Below are 24,399 nucleotides of genomic sequence, written 5' to 3'. Positions count from 1 at the left end.
CATACAGTATTGATCACAAACTTCCAAGATGCCATCTAGGTCTGTTGATTGTGTGGGTTTGGACAACAGTGTGTGTTATATATTTTATAGTTATTTTAGGTTCACTTTGGTAGTGCAGAGTACTTATCTGTGTAGTACTTAGGTCTGTTTGCAATACAAATGTGTATACACATGCATCATGTGTACATATACATACATATACACCCTGTATACATGGTGTGTTGTATATCTGTTTTAGTTATCACCGTTTTGAATGTCATTGATGTTCACAAAAACATTTTGTTGACAAAAATCTGTCTTTAATGGTGATAAATTGAACATAACAGGCAAAAACGTTACATCAAATAATGTTACAGAACCATTATCAACTATTAGAACCATAACTAACATGTCGCACACAATAAAAGGCTTCAAATGTGTAAAACTAAAAAATACAAACAAGACCACAAACAAACAAATTAACTACAGCTGTTCTGATATTCCAGACCAGTCTGGAGCCTTTTGGCCAGTAACCCCCCCCCCCTCACATATCATCAATGTCCCGTATCAAAACCAACAACAATATAACAAGTGCATGAACAATGAACAGGAATTAATTACAAATTATTACAATAATAGTAGGCTACCAATGCAATAATGAATGGGTACAACATGAACACATGAATTAGGAAACGTCTGCTGTTTTCAGCCCCAAACTGGACCAGCTGCTGTCCCCACTAACACAGAACGTTTAGGGAACGTTAGGGAACGTTAGTTTTTGGTTCTCTAAAAGGTTCGTTCGAACCAAACCAAAAGCTAACGTTTAGGGAACGTTCCCTCCTGGTTATAACGTTCTCTAAACGTTAAGAGAACCAACCAACGGTAACGTTCCCCTGCTCTTGCGCCGTACCTTTACACAACGTTCCCGTTTGGTTGTTTTTGGTTGTTCTGAGTTAGAAGTAGCATGGTTTGCTGTCACTTGATTTATTCACTCAAAAATGATTCGACTTATAACATTTAAGAAAGATAAACAGCATAGCATTTATTATAAGGCTGATATCAATTTAGCTTAAAACAGTACTTTTGCTTGACTTCGTTTTTTTAACTGTCTTAGTGAAACAACTTAAAAGAGGAATCTATCAATGGGACGATTTTCACAACTAAGATAATTCACTTCTTTATTCAGTTTGAAAACCTAACCGTTACAACCCCACACCAGTAGGGGGGCCGCTGCTCTGAGCAGACCGATTCCCCCGTTAGGAGAAGAAGAAAAAGCGACGGGACCAGGACCACGCGGCTCAGCTCACGGAGAGGTAAGCGAAAAATACTTTGCAGTTAAATGATGTTGTGGGTGTAATGGGAGGGTTTGTGGTTTAACATTAAACTCTTTCCCTCGTATGGCTTTGTTATATTCCGGTTCTTGTTAGGTTGACCAAAAATAAAAGTTTGGCTGAAGTCAACAACTAACTTTAGTTAGTTTTTCAACGTCGCCCGCCATTGTGCTATGCTAGTCATGCAGTGAGCTGCTCCAAATCTTTTCTTTTTAGTAAACTATTTGTGCACAAACCATGATGTTCTCAATGCTGAGTTTATGTGTTGAGCCCCAGGTGAGACTTGGAGTAAAGTTTCATGTTGTGTCGAGCCTTCTTAGTGTTTTAAAAATGTTGATTTTGATGCTATCATAGAAGGGCCCGTAGTAGCACTCCCATTCAAAAGGGCGAGGCCAGAGTTGGGCTTTAGATGGATTGCATAAATCTTTCCCTTTGTTTGCTGCTGTGCACGACGTTTCTGCTTTGTTGCATTGTATGTTTTGTGTAATCATGTTAAAATGCTTTCGTTTATGTTACAAATAAGATATCCGTTTTCGGTCTTTTTTTTATTTAGTGTAGTACAGTACATAAATAAAGCCAAGATAATCAAAATCCTTAGTCCAGGTAGATCGGCAGCCATCTTGCAACGCACTTTAGCCAGTTATCGGCGAGCTGAGTGAAGGATACAGCAAGGGACGTAATGTGTTGCTACACAGCTGCAGTACTGGCTTTACAAACTAACACTATGCATTTCTGTGGATGCTGTGTCTCCCCATTACAAAGTATCTGGGCTACAATGCAGAAATCTTCTCACGTACAATGTTTACACTGACTGTATACATTTAAATATTTTTGCAATCAGTACAAATTGTATGATCTGTTATTTCAGATGAATCCGGATGGAGACATTTGAGGAGAAGATGGATGAGCTGCTCATGCTCTAAAGGAGCTCCATGTCACCTCGCTCTGCTCCAAATCACAGCGTGCCATTTGCCCAACAGCAGCTGGGCCAAATATCCAGTTAAAAAAATATGGCTGTGTACAGGTAACCTATTGCTGCTATACTATATGTAAATAAATAATTTTCTCTGTATGGAACTGCTTTTCTTTCTTCTTTTTTTGCACTACTGGATCACAAATGTTCTCTTAACATAGATTCCTACGCCAAACCTGTGGACCGGTGTCGGCGGCTGAGGGACACTTCCAGCATCCAGACAGAAGATGAAGCAAGTGTCCAAAAAAGGCAGCGCCGACGCCCAAGGAGGTTCATGACAGATTCTTCAAGCGATGGTAAGACCTTTATTATAGATTACATTTTTTTACATATTTCAAATCACACATTTTGCATTCAGTACAAATGGTATGGTCTCTGTATTACAGATGAATCTGTTGCACGACCAGATAAACTGTCCAGGACGGAGCGTGCGTCTGGAAGCCCTGTCTGGAAGTTAAAATGTATGCATGCATATAAGAAACCAGTCATATTTCTTCACATGGAACCACTGACAGTCAACATGGTGCATATCATGTTTGTCTCTTCCTGTCTTTTTTCAGCTCAGCAGATAACACTTTCTCCACCACCTGCATGTAAGTTGTTTTTTTATATATATATTTTGTCTAATACAATAGAATAGGTTCATATTTTGTAATGGCATGTGCAGGCAACCTATCAACTTCATCTTATATAAAAATCATATCTAATTTATTTTTATATGTATCAACGCCATGCAGGAAACCGGCTGGTTGCCCAGAGCAGGATGAGTCTTAGTAACCCTACCACGGACTGCCACTTCATCTTGGGACCCAGTTGAAGGTTCAGTTGCTTTGATTTTTGCATTTGCAATGAAGTACAATTAAATGGCAAGGATCACTAGAGTAACACAACGTTTTTATTGTTTTAAACAGAAGAACTCACACAGAGGGAGGTGGCTCAGACATGGAGATCAAAATGAGAGGTAAGACTCAAGTCGCTCACGTGTTTGTATGTATGTATGGAGAGGAGGAACAATATGGAAACTAAGTGGCCATAGGCATGCCCTAAGATGAACACTATATAATTGCATAAAATCTAATATCTTAACTGAACTGACTTCTTACAAAATGAGATTGTACAAGCTTTGCACTGTATGTATAACCTGTTACTATATGTTTTACAGCAACTTTTCCGGTCAACCTTCGGTGGTTGTACTGGAGGTGATGCCATCCGCCGCATGCTGCTGAGACAGTCCAGCCTGCGGGGAAGAAAGACAAAGAAAGCCTTCCAGGACCTGGCTGTATGCAGGGTTATAACAGGCAGGTTTTATTTTATTCTTCACATTAGTATTATGCTTAGCTTGGCTGACAAGAGGTTTTAATTTGACCTATAACTTTGCTTCATTTTGACTTCTACTCTAGCGGCCTGCCAGAAAAACGTCCCTGCGCTGACTGCTGCAGAAGCGGAGGATTCGATTGGGCAAGTCCTGAAGTTTGCCCCACACAGACGGTAAATTTAAGTTCTTCTGCATTATGTTCATAAGAAAGTTCATCAAAAAAATGTGTTAATGTGTTCATTCTTAGTATTACATGTCTAACTTTTGTTTATTTCTTTATAGGCCAGCTGAGAAGGACTGAGCCATGGAGCCCCTTTTTAACTTTTTATTAATATATTGTTTTAGTGACTTATTTTGCACACACTTTACAAACCCATCTTTATGCATCTTGCACTACATTTACACTACATCCTTATCTTTGTTGTTTCTTTTTCAGTTGTTTGAATATTAAAGTTTTGAAATGCCATCAAGTTTGCCTGTTCATTCCTTCCTACTAATATAACTTTTGTATGTATGTACGTGTGTATTTACAGTACATACATACACACATAGAGTATGGGTGTTGTTTAAAGGTTAGGGGAATAAGCTTTTCTTAACGTTCTGGGAACGTTCCCTGAAGGTTTGTTTTGGTTGTAGTTTGGTTGTCTGCTGGTTTATTGGAAGGTTTTCTTAACGTTCTGGGAACGTTCGTTTTTGGTTACAGCGAACGTTCCCCTAACGTTAAGAGACCGTTCCGTAACGTTCGCTGAGGGTTGCAACGCTAAGGGAACGTTCCCCTAACGTTCTCTAAAGGTTGCAACGTTAAGGGAACGTTCCCCTAACGTTCGCTAAAGGTTGCAACGTTTTCGGAACGTTCGCCTAACGTTCTCTAAAGGTTGTAACTTTTAGAGAACGTTAGGAGAACGTTCGCGATAACCAAAAACGAACGTTCCCGGAACGTTAAGAAAACCTTCCAATTAACCAGCAGACAACCAAACTACAACCAAAACAAACCTTCAGGGAACGTTCCCACAACCAAAAACGAACGTTCCCAGAACGTTCTGGGAACCAAAAATTGTTAGCTGGGGTGTCCTCCTGTCTCCTCCTGTGTGATACAGGGCGGTATATGTAAAGCATGTAGCGATGTATCGTAGACCGTTAATATATATATATATATATATATATATATATATATATATATATATAGCTATACAATCTATGCAATGTATACAGTCCATTCAAGGCAGAAATATGTGGGACTGTTGTGCAAAACAACGTTAGCGTTAGCATTAGCGATTAGCATTAGCGATCAGCATTAGCGATTAGCGATTAGCATTAGCATTGCAAGCTAGCGATTTTTAAAAAGTTTCAGTTAGGAACATGGTTGCAAGTATACATGTACAGGACTGCATAGACCACAAAACAAGACTGTCGTAACTTTTTAATCAATTATTTAAGCCGAAAGTACTTACATTCATGTGTCTCTCTGGTCGACGGGCAGCCATTGATGCCTGTGTGTTTTCAAGTGAGGTCGCGTCCACACTAGGTTCCAAGGGGTATACACCCCTTGGTCTATCCCCTACCCCTAGCTCGTAATAGGGACAGCACTAGGTCCCGTGTGAACGCGCAAAAGCTAGGGGAAGGGGTAAGGGGTAGGGGTAAGGGGAAGGAATGGGATTCAGCCTAAGTCTATCTCAGAAAAAACTATTAAAAATCTGAAATTCTTCAGGGGATGTAGCTCAGTGGTAGAGCTCATGCTTTACCTGTATGAGGACCTGGCATAGGGTGACCAGACGTCCCCGGTTTCCGGAAACAGTCCCCGATTTTGGCTACCTGTCCCCGGCTGGATCTGTCCCCAGAAATGTCCCCGGTTTTCACTGTGACTGAAAGACCCGAAATTGGAATGAAAGAAAGAAGAAACGTAGCCGATAGTCGCACACCCAACACACGCAGGCTCCAGGCAGCCAGAGCCAGCGGTGCTCAGAGAGGTTTTAGAAGCCGTGTGTTACGATGCTAAAATCACCTGTTATTTACATGGAGTCTGGTGGGTTTAGCGAACGCAATTTCACGGACTTTTATGTTTTAAAAAGGATCTTAATCTTTAACAGAAAGGTTGACCTCCTTAGAAATCCTTCCCATAATGTTGTTAGACACTTAGAATATTACAGTTTTTTTGGATTGCTTACACACTAAAGTTAAAAGTAGTACACTACTAGCAAAACCTTACACTCAACAAGCAAAACATCAGCCCATATTTGCACAACTATAAGCACATTGTCAACCTCACACTTGTTGCAAAACTCTACACACAGTGATTTGCAAAACACTAAACACACTTAACATACATTACACACAAACATCTATTATGAAGTCACTTCCTTGCAATACCAAAGCACTGACTGTCAAATTACCGCACCTTCCAACCAATTGATTCAACACAGTCATCAGGTGTGCAAACACTTGTTTGCTTAATTGTAGACACACCAATCAGGTGTATAAGCACTATAAAAAGCAGCAGGTGAGTTCATCGGTCTTCAAGCACAATGGAAAGAGTCAGAGAAATAGTTAGACGAGGTGGAGGACGAGGTGGAGGAGAAGGAGGAGGACGACAAGGAGGAGGAGGAGAAGGACAAGGAGGAAGAGGAGGAAGGGGAGGAAGAGGAATCAACAGAGGAGGAATCAACGGAAGAGGAAGAGATGGAGGCCACGCTGGAGGTAGAGGAAGAGGAAGAGGAAGACAAGAAGGTGCTCAAAGAGGGCCGAATCTGACAAATGAGATCCGCGCAACACTGGTTGACCACGTTGTCAACCACGGCCTGACGCTGAGGGAGGCTGGACTGCGAGTACAGCCAGATCTAAGCCGACACACAGGGGCAAGTGTGATAAGAACATTTCGACTGGAAAATAGGTATTGTAAAAATATCATCATATCAAAAACATCTGCACAGTTTCAGCAACTGCTTACAGTACTGTATTCTATGCACTATCAGCACTTCTGTTACCTTTTCCTGTGAAATTACTGTACTATTGTTTACTGTTCTTTTCTCTACATAGGATTGAGGGTCAGGAACGACGAGGGGGAAGGCCTCCTATGTTCACAGAACAGCAAGAGAGGGAGATAGTAAACATGGTTTTGGCCAACAATGCTATAACCCTCAATCAGCTCCAAGCTAACATTGTCAATAACCACGTCGGTTTCAACAATATCCATCAGGTCTCAACATCAACACTGGCACGCATCCTAATAAAAAAACATATTCAAATGAAGCAAATTTATCGAGTGCCTTTCGAGCCCAATTCCGAAAGGGTGAAACAACTGCGGCATGATTATGCAGAGGTATGTATTCACCTAAGCATTGTGATCTTGCATACTGTCTCATAATCTTTTACTGTACTGTAATATGTATACTAGATCTACACTGAACACAATTTTGCCTGACACTGTTCTTCAGAGAGTTTTACAAATGGATGGAGAGGAGATCCAGCATGAGTTCATCTACGTAGATGAGGCTGGGTTCAACCTGACGAGAACACGAAGGAGGGGAAGAAACATCATTGGCCACAGGGCTATAGTCAATGTCCCAGGGCAACGTGGGGGTAATATAACACTCTGTGCAGCCATTACACAGAATGGGGTCCTCCACCGCCATGCCCATATGGGCCCTTACAACACAGCACTCATACTTACATTCTTGGACCAATTGCACAACATAACAGCAGCAAATCGATCCTATGCAATACATTGTTGTCTGGGACAATGTGTCTTTCCACCGCTCTGCTCTGGTTCAGAACTGGTTTCAGCAACATCCACCTTTCACCGTCCTATATCTTCCACCATACTCTCCATTTCTCAACCCTATAGAAGAGTTTTTCTCGGCATGGCGGTGGAAGGTATATGATCTCCGTCTCCAGGCTGAGGTACCCCTCATCCAAGCCATGGAGGAGGCCTGGGACCAGATGGAGGTAGCAGCAATACAAGGATGGATTCGTCATTCAAGACGTTTCTTTCCAAGGTGTCTTGCTAATGACAACATTGCCTGCGATGTTGATGAAATTCTCTGGCCAGATCCAGCTAGGCGAAGAGACAATGTCTAGTGTTTTGTTTTTTACAGTAAACTTACAGTACAATATGTAAAGTGACATTTTGTTACAGTATTATGAATCTCCATGTCAACATTTTGGTCGTGTTGAGAAATAAATGAGTTTCTTCAGTCTGCAACATTGGTCTTGTGTAGTGTTTGGTGAATTTACATTATATTTGTACTTTGTTGATGGTAGCCAACTCTAATCATAGGGAAGTAGAAGTGCTAAAAGTGTTTTAGGTTTATCAGAGCAGAGTGTAACTCGTGCAAACGGAGTATAGTAATGTGAAACGTGTGTTTCATATGGTAACAAAGTGTGGTTTTTAAACAGAAGTGTATAGTTTTTACAAGAGTGTTTAATTATGCAAAGGATCTGTAGTGTTTTGCTAGTTGGGTGTGTGGTTGTGCTAATTGTGTGTAGTGTTTTGAAAACACGGGCCCTGTTTTGAAAATCGTGCTTAAGCAATCCAAAAAAACTAAGTTCCTTTTTCCCTTTTACCGGCTCAGTCATGACAATACTGTGAAAAACACCAAATGAAATCCATCGCTACCTTGTTAGCAAGACCTGATATCACGCTACACTTCTTGACGCTGAGTCGGCAACTCGCTGACTGAAAGTCGTAAGGGGGGGGGGGTTTAAGGTCACAGGTGCTAGGGGGAGCGAGACGACCACCATTCAACTCATTCCAATGACTCTGAAGCTGTTCTGTTGGGTAAATTAAGCTAAAAATAAATGCATAGTTGTATAAGTTCTGTTTATTTCTTGACTCCCAGGACATATGAGAAGTGTTTTAGAGGAGACTGGCTCAGCTCGTACTGCTCTGTGTGTGATATCAATACATATCTGGAAGATTCATGTTCCCTTTAAGGTCCTACAACCATTTTAAAATACAAGTGACCTCAGTGCAGCACAAATATTCTAATAGCCCAGTTTGTTCTGAAAGAAATGATGTTGATATCTTGACTGGAGACACCAGGGTTGATGTTTTCCAAGCTTGACAATGAGCTATAAAAATGACTTTAGGTCTCAGAGGGTTAAATAATAGGAAGTTGCTGAGCACACACAGTTGCTGGAGTTAGAGAAAATGACGTTCCAAACGGCGCATACTTGCGTGTACTGCTATTGTGCAAAGACATCCATCTTTTTTTGGGGGGGGGATTGGATTAGATTCAACTTTATTGTCATTGTGCAGAGTACAAGTACAAAGACAAAGAAATGCAGTTTGTGTCTAACCAGAAAAGTGCAATGTGATATACAAAGTACAGACAGGTGGTGCATGGGCAGGACAAGAAATATATTGCAGGGTTATTTTTAGTTTTTTTTACTGTTTATTAGCATTTTTTCAAGAACTATGTTGAGTCCTATTGTGAGTTGGCCCGGCCGTTGGCTAGTTAGCTAACGGTAGCTTACATGCTACATAAATAAGCCAGAGTTGTCCCTCATCTGGTGATAGAACCCTGATTTCCCCCCCGTCCTGTTGGCTCAGAGCTCCACAGACTCAGTCCACAGGTACAAATTAGTTAGAGAGGTTGTCTTCACGGAGTTGTGGTTGTGATGGAAAATGAACCAGAATTAAAAAAAAGTACACAAGTAAATGTTGCACTACACGTTTGCAGCTGTCATTCTGTTCATGGAAATATCAATCTACACATTTGTGAATATTTTTTTCTGTGACTTCACATTCAAAATACCGGTGTGTGGATATTTTCTTCAAGTGCATATTAAAATTCAGATTTTTTTTTACAAGCTCTCATATTTTTTTCATTGTGTGACATCAAATTAAGATCACACGTGTGTGAATATTTTTGCAAGTGCAAATATAGTTTTTTACAAGTGCAAATGTAAACATATAAGTTCAGATTTTTTTCTTCTGCAAGCTCTCACCCTTTGCCCCATATTTCCTTCATGTGAATCAGAGCCAGCAGCACTAAGGAAGAGCAGCCTCTCCTACGGCGAGTGGTGGCGACCCACGGGGAAACTTTGGTTTCCCAGTCAGTTCCAGTAGTACAGGTGAGAAAGTGGTGGATAAAACCAGGACTGTGGGTTGGCGTTGTTGGTACGTGAGTGGAAATACGTCCAACATGCTAACGCATATCCAACGCCATCACCCAGACATGCCAATCACTGGAACGAGACAAAAAAACTGTCCAACGTCTCCTCCCTTCAGTGGTTATCCAGCCTTTAGATCCAAATACAAATAGGGCCAAAAAAAAAATCACTGAATCAATCAGGATTTCCACGTCACCTTCAACGCCCCGTATCCACTCGTAGAGTAACCTGGCTTCAAGTATTTGCTGTATGTACTCAACCCTCGTTACAACACGCCATCCCGTCCACCGGGACTTCAGTGTACCGTTCCACCCCTTTAATACATGTCAATCAAGCTGAGCCTGTAAAGGCCACACAGTCTGATTAGTCAAGTGGAAACACCTGTGGGAGTGGAACATGGATGTGTAGAGATGGGCTTTCAAACAATGCACCTTTTTGACATGTCAAAGTAAGAAAAGCAAAGGTAGAAATGAAAATGAATTATGGCTTAACTCAGTTTATATTTTTACACTGGACATAAACCATTACAAAGTCAAGAAAGTAGGTGTTAACCCTTTCAAATAACCTTGTTCACCATGGACTAAACATACTTTGAGACTGACTTTAACTTCAGTTAATTAGAAAGCTTAGCATGTTTTGTTACCTTCACACATGTTAGTTTTCCACATATCTGCTACCACCACTCTGATCATATTCCCTTCCTCAATACTCCATTAAGAAGCAAAGAACAATCATCAATGATAGAGAGCATATGAAGTGAATCATTACTCTCTGTCAGCTTCACGCTCAGAAAGGAATATCACGATTCATCATCATGGTCAGCGAGACCAAACACTTTAGAAACACATTCCTCAAGTCAGAAACTCTAGAAATGATCCCTGAAAGTTTAGTCTTGGTTAGACTGAGGGGGGGAACTGCATCTCATTCACTGCAGAGTGACTGTCACTCAGGGTTCAGAGGGACAGAAGCTAATCGTTACGTGCTCCAGATGACTCTGAGGTGAGAAAATCTATTTAGATCTTTAAGAAGACCGATATGTAGATTGAATTAGATTTTCAGTCATTGTTGTCTCAATACTTCAGTGTCAGTCTACTTATTCTCTACAATAAATGCTCCAGTCCTTTCTTTGCATTAATACTGGTTCTTAACATGCTTCCACTGGCTGGAAAACAACATAATACATTACCATAGTTATGCGGACGACACACAAATTTACAAAACCTTATCGCCAGGGGACTATAGTCCAATACATAAACTGACTAAGTGTATTGAACAAATTAACGGCTGGATGTGCCAGAACTTTCTGAAATTAAATGAAGGAAAAACTGAGGTGGTTGTTTTTGGAGCAAAAGAGGAACGATTAAAAGTCTGCGCTCAGCTTCAAACAACAATGTTAAAAACAACAGACAAAGCCAGAAATCTTGGTGTAGTCATGGACTCAGACCTGAACTTTAACAGCCACATTAAGACAATTACAAAGTCAGCCTACTATCACCTTAAGAATATATCAAGGGTTAAAGGACTCATTTGTCAACAGGATTTGGAAAAACTGGTCCATGCTTTCATCTTCAGTAGACTTGACTACTGTAACGGGGTCTTTACAGGTCTCCCTAAAAAATCAATCAGACAGCTGCAGCTGATTCAGAACGCTGCTGCTCGAGTCCTCACTAAGACCAAGAGACTGGATCACATCACTCCAGTTCTGAAGTCTTTACACTGGCTTTCTGTGCCTCAAAGAAGTTTCCATATCAGAAATTTGGGTTAACACTTTCATTGGATTTGGGAGTTTCTGGTTCCTTTTATAGCATCTGGAGAAAAAACATTTGGTAAAAGAATTTTTTTTAAGTGTAAAAAAGAGACAAAAATGTCAACGTATGTGAAAAGTGAAGTGTAAAAAAGAAAAGAAAAAGCTTTAAAAATTTGGGGAAAAACCCACAAAGATTTAAGAAGGAACATCAGAGGGAGAAGACGGGGGACAGATCTGTGGGAGGAGATGGGGACAGATCAGAGGGAGAAGACGGGGACATATCAGAGGGAGAAGACGGGGACATATCAGAGGGAGAAGACGGGGACAGATCCGTGGAAGAAGACGGGGACATATCAGAGGGAGAAGATGGGGACATATCAGAGGGAAAAGACAGGGACATATCAGAGGGAGAAGACGGGCACATATCAGAGGGAAAAGATGGGGACATATCAGAGGGAAAAGACAGGGACAGATCAAAGGGAGGAGACGGGGACTGATCAGAGGGAAAAGACGGGGACAGATCCGTGGGAGAAGACAAGGACAGATCAGAGGGAGAAGACAGGGACAGATCAAAGGACCAACACACAGAGACTTTGATTCCTAATAATTAAACTGAAATAATAAACCTGTCTTCCAGGAGAAGACGGGGACAGATCCGTCAGGAGAAGACGGGGACAGATCAGAAGACCAACCCGATATCATGAAGACAGAGACAGATCCTTTTATTCGTCCTTATTTCTTGTTGGAGAACAGAAGAACTCAGTTTTGGTTTTATTTTTCTGTTTGCGTCCGTTTTAAAACCCGAGCACCTTATTTAAGTTTTGTTGCATGAATGTTTTATTTTGAAAGAGTATAAAACTGCTTCCTAATGAAACAGGTTGAACTATCTGAGGTTTATTTATAAAGTGTGTAAATGTAAATGTGCTGTATTTATATAGCACTTTTCTAGTCTTAGCGACTACTCAAAGCACTTTACATCATACAGGAAACATTCACCATTCACACACATTTATACACTGTGGCCGGGGCTGCCGTACAAGGTGCCACCTGCTCATCAGATATACACTCACACACATTTACACACCTGCTCATCAGATACACACTCACACACATCTACACACTGCTCATCAGATAAACATTCACACACATCTACACACCTGCTCATCAGATAAACATTCACACACATTTACACACCTGCTCATCAGATAAACATTCACACACATCTACACACCTGCTCATCAGATAAACACTCACACACATCTACACACCTGCTCATCAGATATACACTCACACACATTTACACACCTGCTCATCAGATACACACTCACACACATCTACACACCTGCTCATCAGATACACACTCACACACATCTACACACCTGCTCATCAGATACACACTCACACACTCTACACACCTGCTCATCAGATACACACTCACAACATCTACACACCTGCTCATCAGATATACACTCACACACATCTACAACACCTGCTCATCAGATAAACATTCACACACATTTACACACCTGCTCATCAGATACACACTCACACACATCTACACACCTGCTCATCAGATAAACATTCATACACATTCACACTCCGATGCGCAGCACCGGGGGCAACAAATTTCACCAAGTCATAGTATAATAAGTCAAATATTCATAAAAAATCCTAAAAAGTCCTAGTATAGTATGTCAAAGTAATAGTATAATATGTCTTAAATTCATAAAAGTCATAGTATGTCAAAAATTCTGAAAAGTCGTAAAAGGTCATAGTATGTCAAAGTATTCATAAAAAGTCATTGTTTAGTATGTCTAAAAATACATAAAAAGTCATACTGTAGTATGAAGAAAATATGTGTAACCCCTCACCAAAGGCTCGTAATATGAATAATACTTTATGCAGCTATCACAATGTTAGACTTGTGTATTACCTGCTTGGTAAGAATGGTGAAAGAGACATCTCAGTGTATAATTAATCTGTCTAGGGTAAGATATGACTCTCGTTATGACTTTAGCAATTACTGAGAGGCCAGGAGAACAACCCTGGTTTAATAACCTCAAAGAATATCAACTTAATACTCTACATTATCCCATTCAATTTTACTGAAAATTGAGAAACAACAACACAGTATCTCGTTTGATTTGTATTCACTGAATGCAGATTAGTCACATGTACAGAGACATCCCAATATGAAAATAAAATAATAAACAGAAAAACCCAGACCGTTTGGTCTTAATAATTTCAACCTGAGTGCACTCTTTAGTTTAGTTCGTTCTTTTAGCAAGCTTGCATTAAGTTCGTTGGCGCGCTTAAAGTTGGAGCTCATGAGGAGAAGAAAGAAAAACGAGGCCAACAATAGGCCTACCTCCAATGTTGTGTGTAGAATGAGAACAGTTCCTACCGCGTCCTCTTCTCAGACCCGTTTCAGTCCGCACAGAAGCGATGAGCAGCAGGCCGCCCTTTGACTCACAGCAAACCCTTCGTAGCAACACCTCCGCGTCGACCTCCGAAACCTCTTCCAGCCAGCCTCCGCTCCGGTCCGTGTATGCAGACGAAGAATGCTGCAGCCTCCGCTCCGTCCGTGTATGCAGACGAAGTATTGGCCGTCAACTCTCCAACGCTGGCGGGTTCTCTTTTTCCACTAAGCTAGCGGCTAGCGTGTTTTTATAGCTAAGCTAGCGAACGGCTTAAGTCCCACAAAACCACACTTGACCGGCAGTAACAATGCCGACTAAAGCGCGTAGCTAATCAGGAAAACAGTTCACAGTCCCAGTATTTGAAGTACACATTTACAAGCTAGGCTATATGGTTGGACTCCCACTCTCTGCTTGACGTGTTTCTCTCTTTTTACTCCTCGTGTCGTTCATTCTTCTTCTTCTCTCCTTCGCCAACCGGAAATCAAACTCTCCCAGGTCATCTCTAAAGTAAACAATTACGTTGTTTTTTTTCCCCCTCTGTACTAATCAAACTTGAAACGTCATTCACATATTATTAACTGCAAATAACTGTCTGAACAGAATAATAATACTTATTGTCTCAATAAATGTTATGCACTTTGACATAAACCAAATGAAGGTGTGCATCTTATTAATAACTCACATATTTAAAATGAGAAACAACTACAAAATAACTGACTTTACCAGGTTATTACATATGTATAAAAATTCATAGTATAGTATGTCAAAATATTCCTAAAAAGTTGTAGTATAGTATGTCGTAACAAGTCCAGATTTATAGTTCTTGTTGTAAAACAAGAAGAATCTAAGTCCTCTGGAGAATGCGGGCATTGATCCCACTATCTCTCACATGCTAAGCAAGCGCTCTACCATTTGAGCTAATTCCCCTTTTCAAAAAAATGTCATAGTATGTCGAAGAAGTCATAAAAAGTCATAGTATAGTATGTCAAAAATTCATAAAAAGTCAAAAGAAATCATAAACAGTCATAGTATAGTAAGTCAAATATTCATAAAAAGTCACAGTATAGTATTTCAAAAACTTCATAAAAGTCATAGTATAGTATGTCAAAAAATTCACAAAGTCATATTATAGTATGTCAAAAAAATCATAAATAATCATAAAAAGTCATAGTATAACATGTTGAAAATTCATAAAAGTCATAGTTTAGTATGACAAAAAAAATCATAAAAAGTCATGGTATAGTATGTCAAAAAAATCATAAATAATCATAAAAAGTCATAGTATCACATGTTGAAAATTCATAAAAGTCATAGTATAATAAGTCAAATATTCATAAAAAGTCATAGTATAGTATGTCCATCCATCCATCTTCATCCGCTTTATCCGGTATCGGGTCATGGACAGTATAGTATGTCAAAAAATTTAAAAAAGTCATAAAAAGTCATAGTATAGTATGTCTAAATATTCCTAAAAAGTCGTAGTATAGTATGTCGTAAAAAGTCCAGATTTATAGTTCCTGTTGTAAAACAAGAAGAATCTAAAGTCCTCTGGAGAATGCGGGCATTGATCCGCTACCTCTCGCATGCTAAGCAAGCGCTCTACCATTTGAGCTAATTCCCCTTTTATAAAAAGTCATCGTATAGTATGTCGAAAAATTCATAAGTCATAGTGTACTATGTCAAAAATTCATAAAAAGTCATAAAAAGTCATAGTATGTCAAAAATTCTTAAAAGTCGTAAAAGGTCATAGTATGTCAAAATATTCATAAAAGTCATTGTTTAGTATGTCTAAAAATACATAAAAAGTCATCCTGTAGTATGTCGAAATATGTATAAAAATACATAGTATAGTATGTCAAAAAATTATAACAATTCATAGCATAATATGTCAAAAAATTCATAAAAGGTATAGTATGACAAAATATTCAAATAAATTCATAGTATAGTATGTCAAAAAATTCAAGAAAAGTCATAGTATAGTATGTCGAAATATTCCTAAAAAGTCGTAGTATAGTATGTCGTAAAAAGTCCAAATTTATAGTTGTTGTTGTAAAACAAGAAGAATCTAAAGTCCTCTGGAGAATGCGGGCATTGATCCCGCTACCTCTCACATGCTATCTATGTTGTCCACTACGTATCTTTGCTCACATGCTAGACTAGTTTTACTGTGGGGAATCCCGGATCACTATCTTTCCCACTGAACTCTTTGGTTATGTTGTCTCCCATATATGGGCATGCTGCTTGCCTACACTTCCAACACACACAGGGGGGACACGGAGCCCGGAGCTAACAGCAGAAATGAATTATGGACATAAAGTGGAGAATTCTTGGATGTAACCGTTTGGATTTAATGCTCAATGACCCTGAAAAAGGGCACAAGTTCCAGGCTGGATAGAAAATCACCTGTAGAGGCTAGAAAGACCCGGAAGAGACCTCCGCAACCGTTAACTCGTTAGCTTTTAGCCGCAACAATCGGTAATTTTCTATCTTTTATGGTTATTAAATGATTCAACTATGAATCAGAGGTGCTGTCTCGGGTCCAGGGTAAATGTTAATCAAACAAAACTTTGGCAAGGAAAAAGCCAATACTTTATTGAAAAATGTCAATACTTTATGAAAAATTTCAAATATTGTAACCAGCATTAAGTGAGTAGGTTTAGGTCTGTGTGAAAGTGGGCTGAGCATTTACCTGGGCTGAACTTGTGAACATCTTCTTTTACTGTAACACCCTAAAAAACCGGAGCATAAATACAGCACAATAAATATACTATTGTACCATACGGTACAACAAAAACCTTTAAAATATGTAGGTAGGTTGTTGTGCTGTCTGATAGCCTGAGGTATAAAAGAGAGAACATACCGCTTAGTTTGTGTCACAGGAGGTCTTAGTCTACCACTACGTTCTATAACCCTACCAGTCAGATTACCACAGGAGGTCTTAGTCTACCACTATGTTCTATAACCCTACCAGTCAGATTACCACAGGAGGTAATATCTTTGCAGCTCTTTTAAAGACTCTACCATAATACCTGCTGGAGATCCCAGGTCCCACATCACTCATGTCCTCCACCAGCACCAATGGCTCCTGGTCCAGTTCCGTATCCAATTCAAAGTACTCCCTGTTAGCATTCAAGGCCATCCACAACTTAGCCCCCCATATCTGTCTGATCTCCTCCAGCGTCCCACTCCCTCCCGTTCCCTCAGATCCTCTTCCTCCATAAAGCTCTCTGTCCCCTCCGCCCGTCTCAGCACCACCGCTCTGCCCCCCATCTCTGGAACTCATTACCACCCCAACTCAGAAACATTGATTCATCCCCCCCATTTAAACTCCTAACATAAAACACATCTGTTTAAAACTGCCTATTCCACTAAGATGTCTATTGCTCTGCCTTTACGTTGTTTTTGTTGTATAGTATTTGTTTTGCTGTTTTGTTTTATTATGTATAGTATTTGTTTTGCTGTTTTTAATATATGAATACCCTGTGCGGCATCCTTGAGTGCGGAGAAAAGCACCTATAAATAAAATGTATTATTATTATTATTATTATTAACATTTTCTTGCAGGGAAGCATGCCCATGAACCCCCCTAGGGGGGGCTTGTGCTCCAGTGCAGCTCTAGATCTTGTGATGCCCCTGGGGCAGTGTCCCCGTTTAAGTTTTACAAAGCATGACCTGTTTGGAGGTATTTATGCTTCTGAGCTAAAATGTCCCCGGATTTTGTCTGAGAAATCTGTTCACCTTAGGCACTGGCTAATTACTGCCAACTAACATGCTAGTTACCATTAACATAGGCACAGGCTAATTACTGCAACTAACATGCTAGTTACCATTAACATAGGCACAGGCTAATTACTGCTAACTAACATGCTAGTTACCATTAACATAGGCACAGGCTAATTACTGCTAACTAACATGCCAGTTACCATTAACATACGCACAGGCTAATTACTGCTAACTAACATGCTAGTTAACATTAACATAGGCACAGGCTAATTACTGCTAACTAACATGCTAGTTAACATTAGTGTAGGCACAGGCTAATTACTGCTAACTAACATGCTAGTTAACATTAACATAGGCACAGGCTAATTACTGCTAACTAAAATGCTAGTTACCATTAACATAGGCACAGGCTAAGTACTGCTAACTAACATGCTAGTTAACATTAGTATAGGCACAGGCTAATTACTGCTAACTTACATGCTAGTTAACATTAGTATAGGCACAGGCTAATTACAGCTAATTAGCATACTAGTTTACATTAACATAGGCACAGGCTAATTACTGCTAACTAATATGCTAGGTAACATTAACATAGGCACAGGCTACTGCTAGCATGCTAGTTAACATTAACATAGGTACACGCTAATTACTGCTAACTAATATGATAGGTAACATTAACATAGGCACAGGCTAATTACTGCTAACTAACATGCTAGTTAACATTAGTATAGGCACAGGCTAATTACAGCTAATTAGCATGCTAGTTTACATTAACATAGGCACAGGCTAATTACTGCTAACTAATATTCTAGGAAACTTTAACATAGGCACAGGCTACTGCTAACATGCTAGTTAACATTAACATAGGCAAAGGCGAATTACTGCTAACTAATATGATAGGTAACATTAACATAGGCACAGGCTAATTACTGCTAACTAATATGCTAGGTAACATTAACATAGGCACAGGCTACTGCTAACATGCTAGTTAACATTAACATAGGCACAGGCTAATTACTGCTAACTAATATGATAGGTAACATTAACATAGGCACAGGCTAATTACTGCTAACTGACATGCTAGTTAACATTAGTATAGGCACAGGCTAATTACTGCTAACTAACATGCTAGTTAACATTAGTATAGGCACAGGCTAATTACAGCTAATTAGCATGCTAGTTTACATTAACATAGGCACAGGCTAATTACTGCTAACTAATATGCTAGTTAACATTAACATAGGCACAGGCTAATTACTGCTAACTAACATGCTAGTTAACATTAGTGTAGGCACAGGCTAATTACTGCTAACTAACATGCTAGTTAACATTAACATAGGCACAGGCTAATTACTGCTAATTAGCATGCTAGTTTACATTAACATAGGCACAGGCTAATTACTGCTAACTTACATGCTAGTTAACATTAGTATAGGCACAGGCTAATTACTGCTAACTTACATGCTAGTTAACATTAGTATAGGCACAGGCTAATTACAGCTAATTAGCATACTAGTTTACATTAACATAGGCACAGGCTAATTACTGCTAACTAATATGCTAGGTAACATTAACATAGGCACAGGCTACTGCTAACATGCTAGTTAACATTAACATAGGTACAGGCTAATTACTGCTAACTAATATGATAGGTAACATTAACATAGGCACAGGCTAATTACTGCTAACTAACATGCTAGTTAACATTAGTATAGGCACAGGCTAATTACAGCTAATTAGCATGCTAGTTTACATTAACATAGGCACAGGCTAATTACTGCTAACTAATATGCTAGGAAACTTTAACATAGGCACAGGCTACTGCTAACATGCTAGTTAACATTAACATAGGCACAGGCGAATTACTGCTAACTAATATCATAGGTAACATTAACATAGGCACAGGCTAATTACTGCTAACTAATATGCTAGGTAACATTAACATAGGCACAGGCTACTGCTAACATGCTAGTTAACATTAACATAGGCACAGGCTAATTACTGCTAACTAATATGATAGGTAACATTAACATAGGCACAGGCTAATTACTGCTAACTGACATGCTAGTTAACATTAGTATAGGCACAGGCTAATTACTGCTAACTAACATGCTAGTTAACATTAGTATAGGCACAGGCTAATTACAGCTAATTAGCATGCTAGTTTACATTAACATAGGCACAGGCTAATTACTGCTAACTAATATGCTAGGTAACATTAACATAGGCACAGGCTAATTACTGCTAACTAACATGCTAGGTAACATTAACATAGGTACAGGCTAATTACTGCTAACTAACATGCTAGTTAACATTAGTATAGGCACAGGCTAATTACTGCTAACTTACATGCTAGTTAACATTAGTATAGGCACAGGCTAATTACAGCTAATTAGCATACTAGTTTACATTAACATAGGCACAGGCTAATTACTGCTAACTAATATGCTAGGTAACATTAACATAGGCACAGGCTACTGCTAACATGCTAGTTAACATTAACATAGGTACAGGCTAATTACTGCTAACTAATATGATAGGTAACATTAACATAGGCACAGGCTAATTACTGCTAACTAACATGCTAGTTAACATTAGTATAGGCACAGGCTAATTACAGCTAATTAGCATGCTAGTTTACATTAACATAGGCACAGGCTAATTACTGCTAACTAATATGCTAGGAAACTTTAACATAGGCACAGGCTACTGCTAACATGCTAGTTAACATTAACATAGGCACAGGCGAATTACTGCTAACTAATATGATAGGTAACATTAACATAGGCACAGGCTAATTACTGCTAACTAATATGCTAGGTAACATTAACATAGGCACAGGCTACTGCTAACATGCTAGTTAACATTAACATAGGCACAGGCTAATTACTGCTAACTAATATGATAGGTAACATTAACATAGGCACAGGCTAATTACTGCTAACTGACATGCTAGTTAACATTAGTATAGGCACAGGCTAATTACTGCTAACTAACATGCTAGTAACACTAGTATAGGCACAGGCTAATTACAGCTAATTAGCATGCTAGTTTACATTAACATAGGCACAGGCTAATTACTGCTAACTAATATGCTAGGTAACATTAACATAGGCACAGGCTAATTACTGCTAACTAACATGCTAGGTAACATAACATAGGTACAGGGTAATTACTGCTAACTAACATGCTAGTTAACATTAGTATAGGCACAGGCTCATTACAGCTAATTAGCATGCTAGTTTACATTAACATAGGCACAGGCTAATTACTGCTAACTAATATGCTAGGTAACATTAACATAGGCACAGGCTAATTACTGCTAACTAACATGCTAGTTAACATTAGTATAGGCACAGGCTAATTACTGCTAACTAACATGCTAGTTAACATTATATAGGCACAGGCTAATTACAGCTAATTAGCATTCTAGTTTACATTAACATAGGCACAGGCTAATTACTGCTAACTAATATGCTAGGTAACATTAACATAGGCACAGGCTACTGCTAACATGCTAGTTAACATTAACATAGGTACAGGCTAATTACTGCTAACTAATATGTTAGGTAACATTAACATAGGCACAGGCTAATTACTGCTAACATGCTAGTTAACATTAACATAGGCACAGGCTAATTACTGCTAACTACAATGCTAGTTAACATTAGCAATAATAAACAGCTGATGGAAGTCCAAACTGCGAGCTTCTCCTGACAAGTCCCATGGTTATGACACAATTGTTAGCCTATTTTTACAAAAACATCTGCTACGGCGCCATAACGTGAGCTACAAGGTAATGGAGCCTTTTATACATTGTCATATTTCTTTAGAAATAAAAAAGGGATAAATAGAGTCTTTAGACGCTTCAGATGTATAGTTATTTACTGTCTAAGTGGTACCAAAATGAATGGGAGTCAATGGGATGCTAACGCCAGGGGATGGAGCCTTAGCATTAAAATGGCGCCATGGGAGCTACGCTTAGAGAGGAGGAATGAATAAGTGTGTAAAGGTAAATAATAGAACAGTAACAACAGTCTGGTAGGTTCAGAAAATGACATCACTTTACTGTAATGCAGCCATTAAAACCTAGAAAAGACAACACTTATGCCATATTACGATATTACAATATCCAAAATCTAAGGCGATATCTAGTTTCATATCTCAGTATCGATATAATATCAATATATTGCCCAACTCTACTTCCAAGGTATTGTCAAGTCAGTGGAACAATGTTTTTGGATTTAAAAGTATTTATTTTGCGATAATAGTAACAAAATATGAGCTAAAATGGCTCAAAAAAAGACAGTTTCTACAGAAATACAACTATACAGAAGGTATTTTCAAAGAATCTATTGAAGGTATTCCTACACACAAGTACTTCTTAACGTTGGTGGGAGGAAACTGGATCACCCAGATTAAACCCAAGCAGACACAGCGGGAATGTATAAAGTCCTGAAAGACAGAAACCAGCTGTCTGATGACTTTACACTGCACCTTCCCACTGCACTTCAGCCTATTACTGTGTGTGTGTGTGTGTGTGTGTGTGTGTGTGTGTGTGTGTGTGTCAGTGTTTCACTCCTCATCCTTCTTCTTGTTTTCACGCAGGGGATTTGGAGTGATAGGGTGCTTGGCAGAGGGAGCAGATGTGTAACGCAGAAAGTAAAGTAGGTTGGAGGTGAACAGCTTTACTCCTGGCTTGTTGAAGGAGAATTCCAGTCAATTTCAACACGTAGCTCTGTTGTTTGAACATTAGGAGGTCTGTCAGTAGAGAGAAAAATGAAACCAATCGGTGTTGTCTACACCGTGTTATCCTCCTGCTAGAGTTAGCACCCAACGGGCTGCTAAAAACAGCAGCAAAATGGAACCAGAAATAAGACCAAGAAGCAGCATGGCGGCAGTAAATCTCTCGCAAATTTAGAATTGTTGAATGTCTCCCATCGAGAAGGCTTCTTCTGTTTTTCAGAAGAAGCTGTCTGTTGTTGTTCTTCATGGACATCTTCCACCTCTTGGTGTCCCAGAGTCTGGATTGTTGGGAACTCATTGTATCGGTTGCTGATGGCTGCGCGGAATCTGGCCAAGAGCTTCTTTTGGTCTCTTTTAACATCCTTATGTCTGGTTGGTGGTGTCATCAGGTATTCTTTGACAGAGTAGGCAATACATCTTTCCAGTGCTGGATCTTTTAGACGCATGGAGATCAGCACCTTCTCCGCACAGCCGCATTTCTTACACAAATCTTGGAAAATGGCCTTGTCAAGGTTTTTAATCGTTTTTTGGGTAATATCAAAATCTACACCCTTGACGTCGGCCCATGTTCTATTGAACAGATGGTTAACGTAGTCCTCTGGGTTTCCAATAGACCAGTTCACTTTGTGTTTCCTGTATATCCGAGAAACCAGCTTCGCTGAGAATATCTGGATGAATGCTTTCCTGTGTGCATCCGGTGCAGGTACGGCACATGTCTCCTCACAGACCGAGCCAGGAGCTGGAGCAGCTTCCACGGGCTTCTCTGGGACGTTGACCTTCGGTAGCTGCGGTGCTGCCAGTGACTCTTCTTTTAATATTTTGAATGCCACCCTATCAGCGTGGCTGCTGATCTGAGTTTTCAGCCACCACCCCATCAGTCCCATGAAATTCCCCACTTTGTTTCGAATTTCAGCGTACATGTCAGCATGTGAATCAGGAACAACCACATCACTGCATGACTTCCCTCTCATTGGTTCTGGGATCAAATTGGGCGCGATTCCACGTGTGATGTCCCTATAGAGGAGATCAGTAAATTTCTGTGTGAATGTCATGCTTTTCCGGGGGTCATATTCTCAAACTTCTGAATCACATTAACCACATTCCCATGCTGTGATTTGTTATTATCCTCAGTCTGAAGCAGAGAGTCAAATTTCTCCATGGCTGTCTGTCTTGAGTGCTCGCTTTCACCGTTTGATTGCTTGGGGAATTTGGCCTTGAGCTCCTCCAATATACGATAATACCAAGCTTTGGCCAAGCGCAGTGTGAAAAAAGACTTGATCTTACTCGCTATCGCTTCTACAAACAAATTGAACTTCTGTTGGTACTGTGGACTGGCAGCTTCTGCCCCGTCCAAACTCTTAATTTGACTTATTGACCGAGCGATGTCTTCTGCAACCTCTTCAATCTCCCGAGAGCATTCAGATTGAATCCGCTGACAGTTGAAATCCGGCACTTGATCCAAAAGTGGATCATCATCGTTATCACCTCCGTCCTGATTATACTTTCGACAGACGTCAATATTGGAATCTCAATATCTCTGTTGTCTGATGAGATGATCTGCAGGAATTCTGGTTCCACAGCTATAACTGGTGATTGGATGCAGTCGTCAGTGTCTTTCAGGTCCATGCCTTTGGTCTCATGTTCTGTCTGGTCCTCAGTGTCTTCCGTCTCCATACCTTCTGTCACTTCTCCCTGGAAGGGCATCTGTTCTGTTTTCTGCGTAGGACTGGTATGACTCTTTGTCGCCATACAGGTTTGAGCCGAGCACAAACATTTTATCTTGGCTGTGAAAGCTTTTATCATTTTGCAGACATGACCAACCATAGCATTAAGCCTGCAAGGGGCAGTGATGTGCTGAATTATCACAGGCTCTGCAGTGCACATAGTAGTGGAGAGAGCAGATTTGACACTTTCTGCAACCTCTTTACCAACCAAACCTGTCAAGCGCTGTGAGCTGACACACTCGACTTGGTCCTCAGCGTTCAGAGCCCCGGCAAAACTCCGAAAGAGTACGTCGCCCAGACTGGACGTTACACGGTCCTCAGAAACCAGCC

General features: G+C 39.9%; 1 protein-coding gene, 1 non-coding gene and 1 pseudogene across 2 annotated transcripts in view; 2 read left to right on the top strand and 1 right to left on the bottom strand.

The window, feature by feature from the left end:
- Positions 1 to 24,399, top strand: part of LOC116672880 (NACHT, LRR and PYD domains-containing protein 12) — a 769,761-nt gene that overhangs the window by 157,079 nt on the left and 588,283 nt on the right. The window lies entirely within an intron of this gene.
- Positions 1 to 24,399, top strand: part of LOC116672882 (zinc finger protein 271-like) — a 643,109-nt pseudogene that overhangs the window by 120,700 nt on the left and 498,010 nt on the right.
- Positions 10,388 to 10,603, bottom strand: LOC116673508 (small nucleolar RNA U3). Its single transcript, XR_004327858.1, has one exon. It is a non-coding gene; the product is annotated as a small nucleolar RNA U3 (small nucleolar RNA).

Source organism: Etheostoma spectabile, chromosome 23 (assembly GCF_008692095.1).
Source record: "Etheostoma spectabile isolate EspeVRDwgs_2016 chromosome 23, UIUC_Espe_1.0, whole genome shotgun sequence".
NCBI lineage: Eukaryota > Metazoa > Chordata > Actinopteri > Perciformes > Percidae > Etheostoma > Etheostoma spectabile.
Note: the sequence above shows the minus strand (reverse complement) of the source record. Positions and strands in the feature narration are given on the sequence as shown.